This window comes from Mustela nivalis, assembly GCF_964662115.1.
Source record: "Mustela nivalis genome assembly, chromosome: 11".
Taxonomy (NCBI): Eukaryota; Metazoa; Chordata; class Mammalia; order Carnivora; family Mustelidae; genus Mustela; species Mustela nivalis.
Window position 1 is genome coordinate 20128134 of NC_139030.1, and position 6703 is coordinate 20134836.

Below are 6703 nucleotides of genomic sequence, written 5' to 3' on the forward strand. Positions count from 1 at the left end.
GAACTGGCATTTTGTTGAAAGCAAGAAAACAGAAAGCCCATTTCATAGTACAATCTTATGGATAAAAGTTGACAAAAATAAACAAGAAAATGTCTAGAATTGGTTTTTAATGTTCTCTATACACAAATGCCTTAGAATTCATAGGCCACACTATACAGAGTCTTCTTTTTCAGAGAGAACATGTATTTCACCCCAGAAATAATACTATTTGATAAATTCATTCATTCATTTAAGAGGCTACTATATGTCTTTCAGTTGTTTCATTGACCTGTCACAGGGGAAAATATCATAAAATAGCTAAGACAAAAATGGAAGGAAAAAAAATTATGGTTAAATGTCAAATCAAGCAATGAATAATGAAATTTACAATGTCAGAGAAATGTGATGGTTATGTGACTGGAGCATCTCCGTTGGAAAAAGGGTATCAGTAATATTTGGAGGAGTGGAGTGAAGAGGAAACGACAGTTTTGACAGAGGGGAAGGGCATGAAAGAGACCCACAACCAGGGTCAATGAGGAGAGAGTGGACCAGAAGGGAATTTACACTTTACTTCTGAACAAGCTGGGAAGCCCATGGAGAGTTTTGAGTAGTGTCTTTTAGGAACAGTGGTATTTTGAGAAGATTATTATGCTAGAGAATAGAAAGACAAAAATAGAAATTGAAAGTAAACTTAAAGGATTTGTGACTGATTGGCAATAGAAAATGTGAAATGGGTCCAAGAGGATGTGTTTGGGCAACTGGGGAAGACCTGATGCTGGGGTAGGCAACCACTTGCTTTTATAGAATGATAATCAACAAGGTCAGCAACAGAGCCAGCATATAAGTAGGGTGTCTTGTTTCCTTGGCTCTCCACGAAATGTGGCCTTAGGTGAGTGCAGTTTCCTAAACTAGCACGAGCATAAGAATTTTGCTGTTCTTAGTTATGAATAAAGATTTCCAGGTTCCCTTCAATTTAGCATTTATGGAATAAGGCTTGATACTCCCCCCATTTTTGTTTTAATTTGAAAATTTTTACACTTGATCTTAGCCAAAAGGCCAGAAGCGATAATTTGAAAATTTTTAATAGACTCATTTTATTTAGTCATTTTTAAAAAATATTTTATTTATCTGACAGACAGAGATCATAAGTAGGCAGAGAGGCAGGCAGAGAGAGAAGAGGAAGCAAGGTCCCTGCTGAGCAGAGAGCCCGATATGAGGCTCAATCCCAGGACCCTGAGATCATGACCCAAGGCGAAGGCAGAGGCTTAAACTACTGAGCCACCCAGGTGTCCCTATTTAGTCATTTTTTTTAGTAGACTTGCTTTAAATAGACTTTTTTTTTAGGGTACTATAGGTTCACAACAAAATTGACAGGAAAGCACAGAGAGTTCCCATATACCCCTGACAACCCCTCCCCAACCCCTGTCCACACAGCCTCCCCATTATCAAGACCCAGTACCACACTGGTACATTTGTTGCAGCTGATGAACCTACATACATCATTATCATCCAAAGTTCAGAATTTACTCTTAGGACTCACTTTTGGTGTTGTACGCTCTAGGACTTTGGGAAAATGTATAATGATATATAACCACCTTTATACTATAAGAGTATTTTCTGCTAAAAATCCTTTGTGCTCCACCTATTCAACCCCCTGACCCTCATTCCCTGGCAACCACCTATCTTTTTACTGTCTCTTGGACACACTTTTTTTTTGCTCAAGCATTCAGGTGATTTCTATCATTAGACAATTTCTGGAAATACTGACCTTGGTTAGAATCTAATCTTTCTTGCTATTTGTTTTCTTTTCTTTCCTTCCCCCTTTTTAAAAAAAAAACATTTATTTACGTAACACATGGAGAGAGAGAAAGAGAAAAGTGTGAGCATGGGAGAAGGAGTAGAGGGAGAGAATCTCCAAGTAAACTCCCCACTGAATGCAGAGCCTGACACAGAGCCGATTCGGTGACCCATGAGATCACGACCTGAACCCAAACCAAGAGTCAGACACTTAACTGACACTTAATCTGAGCCACCCAGAGCTCCTCGTTTTATCTTCTAATTGACATTTAGCATTACCACTTACTCCTTTTGATTCAAATTTCTTAGAATAAATACTATTTTTCCCTAAATTTCTAATAGAGAAAAAATTGAAATAGAGAATCAATTCTTCAAGTCTCTCCCTAGTTTTGTTCAAAGTGCTGTTACATAATAATAATAATAATATAATGATAACAGCAATGTTGTCTAACATTTATTGAATGCTTACTACATGCCATATGCCATTCTAAATGCTTTGCATATATCTTATCTATTTAATTCCAAACAACACCATCAGGAGAGTAGTATTATTACCATATTTTAGAGGTGAAGAGAATTAGGCACAGGTGTTAGCAAAATGGGCTCTCACCCAGGAGACATGTGGGTGCTAGCACCCAAAAAGACTTAATGCAACTGGTATTTAAAGGAACATTCATAAAGTAGTCTTATTTTCACTTCTTTGGATCCTAGGTAAAGAGGAGTGGGTTAATCATACCCACTAACCCACTAGCAGTATTGATGAAGTACTAGGCTGGATCTAGTTTTCCTCTTGTTTTATTTTATTTTTTCTTTCTTCAACTCTGATCCCTCCCACTTCCCTCTGCCTCACGGGAGCCAATCTGATGTGCTAGATTGCTTTAAAAGCATATAGTGCTGTTACATATGAGGGCTTGTCTTAAATTTGAACAAATAGTATTGCTACTTACTTTTTGTTTATTTATTTTAAAAGATTTTGATTATTTATTTGACAGACAGAGATCACAAGTAGGCAGAGAGGCAGGCAGAGAGAGAGATGGGGAAGCAGACTCCCTGGTGAGCCGACAGCCTGATGTGGGGCTTGATCTCAGGACCCTGAGATTATGACCTCAGCCAAAGGCAGAGGCTTTAACCCATTGAGCCACCCAGGCACCCTGTTAGTTACTTTTTAATACCTTTTTTTAAAGCTTTAACCTTGTACTCACGCAAACCTCTGGTTGTTTGCTTCTAATGGCTGCATAGCAGGCCTCCACCACACTTTATTATTCCGTCACTTGGTTGCGTACAACTAAGTTGCCACCAACTTCCCACTCCATAAACAACGCTGCAAGAAATATCCCTGTTCAGGCCTTGTTAGGCCCTGTGCAAAAGTTTCTCTAAGGTGAATGAGTTGAATGTATTTAATTTCACGAAATACTACCAGATTATTCCCCAGGATGGCTGCACCAATTTACACTCCCACCAGTAGTGCCTGACTGTTTTCTTTGAGCTCTTCCAAAGGAAGCAGACATTTCGTTGATTGCTGTCACTTAATCATCATTATCATTATCATTAACATTGAAAAAGCATTGTACTTGGAACATTGCTAGGGGCTGAAGGATCAAATGACACACTTGAAATTAGGCCATAGAAAAATTTTAAAATCAGCATACATATCTATCCCGGTAAACGGCTTTGAAACTTGGATTTATATAATTCTTTTTGAAAATGTAACAGTATTTGCAATATCACAGGTAAAAGAAACAGCTTCAGAAACAACGTAAAGCTGAAAATCAGATATTCAAATAATGACTAGGCAAGGAATATATATTTATATCACCAGTTTATTCATAAAGTGGGAATAAAACCCCAAAGAGACTTCTTTGCAAGGTTATTCCCCCTAGCAATGAAATGACAATGCATGTTCAGGGGTTGTGGCTTAGTCCTTTAATGTTACCTTTAAGTGAGAGCATTTTGCAAGTAGTAGCTGCCATTCCAATAAAAAAAAAAATACACATTAAAATTTAAACCAAACTATTATAAGGCTATAGCGTTCATTCTACTGGAGTTATTGTTCTGAAAGTAGGCTCTATGCCCACTCAGGGTTTGAACTCATGACCCTGAGGTTCATGTTCTACCAACAGCCAGCCAGGCACCTCTGGAATCAAAAAATTTTTTTAAAAAAGAATTAAACTTGGCGCCTGGGTGGCTCAGTGGGTTAAGCTTCTGCCTGCGGCTCAGGTCATGATCTCAGGGTCCTGGGATTGAGCAACGCATTGGGCTCTCTGCTCAGCAGGGAACCTGCTCCCCCCCCCCACACCCCCGCTCTCTCTGCCTGGCTCTCTGCCTACTTGTGATTTCTGCCTGTCAAATAAATAAATGAAATCTTAAAAAAAAAAAAAAAAGAGTTAAACCAAATTGCAACCTGAATGTTATCAAATCAAATCACTACCGTACTGGGCAATGTGGTCATTATTTGGTCGTTCATCATCTCACACACTCAACTGTGGCTGGAGCAAGACTATGAAGATTAGATCAGCATATAACAGATTTCTATACATAGGTAAGTTCTTTCAATTAGCATGGACACATGTATTTAATTTCACGAAATACCAGATTATACCACATTGCTTTTTATTAGTGAGTTCCATTTACTCTTCTGATCTTCAATCTGCACATTTCCAAGTTTTTTTCTTTCTTTTCTTTTTTTTTTTTAATAAGAAAATGTTTCTCGGGGCACCTGGGTGGCTCAGTGGGTTAAAGCCTCTGCCTTCGGCTCAGGTCATGATCCCAGGGTCCTGGGATCCAGCCCCGCATCGGGCTCTCTGCTCCGCAGGGAACTTGCTTCCTCCTCTCTCTGCCTGCCTCTCTGCCTACTTGTGATCTCTGTCTGTTAAATAAATAAAATCTTTTAAAAAAAGAAAAAAAGAAAATGTTTCTTAATTTTCCTTTTAGGATTGTTTTGAGTAATGGTTTTTAAGCAATAATATTTCTTTCCACAGGGATATCTGGTTTAGCATCTGGTAAAACCCAATGTCTTTTATCTCTGTGTGCATGGGAAGTCTCCTTGTAAAACAAAGCATTTTATTACACTGTACATTTCATTTGGAATCTTGTGTAATTAAGACTTAAAGTAATGAGAACCCCTTTTCATGTTGGGAAGATATGACCAGTTCACATATATACAGTATTGAGTGTTAATAAGAAGACTTACACCAATTAAAGTTAACATATACTTAAGTGACTAAACTAAAATGAAAGATGTCCCTGGGTATAATTAAATCGAAGGAAGTTTTCTCATATACTTTTCTAGCCTTTATCAGTTTAGCCTGTGATCTAGAGGCATTCACATAGGTATTAGAAAGGACTGTCTTGATATTTGAAAAATCAAAGATAGTTTACTACAGCAACTCTAAGGATATAATTATTTGAGATTAGGATATAGTTTCCTCTATCAGTTTACCTGACGTTCCTCCTCTGGGACATCCTCTGGGGAGAAGAAAAAAAGTTGCAACACAGGGACATACCTAAAATGTGCCGAAAAGTGGAGATTTGGCTTACCTATGTTGTGTTTTGCCGAGGGAGCTGATACACAGTTGAAGAAAGACCAAGAAAAACAGCAGTCAACGTCATCCTATTTTACTGTGGCACTGATTTCTGGGATAGCTGTCAACCCACACTTCAGTAAAAGATCCATTGAAAAGCAGCATAGATACAGATTTTTTTTCTTTGATTATTTTCCAATGTTGCACAGCTCAATTTACTTAAAAAAATAATTAAAACTGGTTCTGTGTGCACAAAGCCTCCAGTTAGTTGCAAAGAGACTGCTTCGTTTACGGGTTGTCACCCAGGCAACCATCCACTGTGCATTTAGCTTTGAGAATTGAAGGCAGGACAATATCATCCAGGAAGGAAAACAAGCATTGTGCTTGAAGGAGTTGGACCTTGGTGTACTTCCATGCTTGGCACAATTGCCGTTATCATCTTCCTCACCGAGACTTTCTCCAGGAAAGCCAAACTTTGTTATTGCCATAACGTGCCAGAAGGATCCCTTTCCAAATCTAAATCTAAGGTACCCTGCAGGAGACTCCATCAGGTTACCCCCAGACTGGCTGTACTCTTAGAGTCATGTTTGAGAAAGCACCAGGAATCAAAGTTCTTCCATCGGAACCTATTGCTTGCCTAGACTTGTGATATTCCCAAGCAAAGTCTTTAGGAAATGGACTGTATTTTTGTTTGAGTCATAAATGCTAATAAACCCAGCTGAAAGAGACTTGAAGTTGTGGACTACAAAAACACTCATGAGGAAGTAGACTCAAGGTGCTCTAAAACATAGAGTCGTCTGCCATTTGTGTGCTGTTAGGTTTTTTTTATGCCACTTATTGGAGGATGCAGGGGGTTTTCTTCTAAAAATGGCCTTGTTGTATATACTCAACCACAAAGGGTGCAAATATTTTATTGTAACAACAGAGGGCATTTATTTAATTCTTACTAGGTTAGTCTTTTACGTTCATGATGTCATTTAACCCCCACAACAGCTCTAAGGAGTTGACTATGATCACCATCATTCCCCATGTTACAGATGAGAACACTGAGGCTTAGAAGAAATTTTAAGCTAATAAATGGTAGACCTAGGGACTGAACCAAAGCAGCCTGACTGCATTGTTGAAGCATTCATCCCTTTTACGATGCTAACACCACACACACACACACACACAACCACACACACACACACCCTCTCTCTCACACTCACACACTTCTCGAGTCAGTGAACCTTTCTGGGTAAAAGACCACTCAGCGATTGCTAGGTTTCTGTAACTCTTTCATCACTTCATTCAGCCTGAAGGGCTTTAACGCTAATCCAAGCACCTGCAGGCTGTTACTCTGTTTTACTTTCTATCTCCTTCTGTGTTTCTGCTGCCAGGAGGAACAGTACTCTTTCTTAGCTTTT

General features: G+C 38.8%; 1 protein-coding gene across 3 annotated transcripts in view; it reads right to left on the reverse strand.

The window, feature by feature from the left end:
• MAP3K19 (mitogen-activated protein kinase kinase kinase 19) overlaps window positions 1–5602 on the reverse strand; it is a 68724-nt gene extending 63122 nt beyond the window's left edge. For 2 of the 3 annotated variants that reach the window (XM_082689283.1, XM_082689281.1), the window contains exon 1: window positions 5314–5602. The gene's annotated coding sequence lies outside the window, so the exon portion shown is untranslated. The remainder of the gene's footprint in view (window positions 1–5313) is intronic. The other variant, XM_082689282.1, reaches the window with a different exon arrangement.
• Between the last annotated feature and the right edge of the window lie 1101 nt (window positions 5603–6703).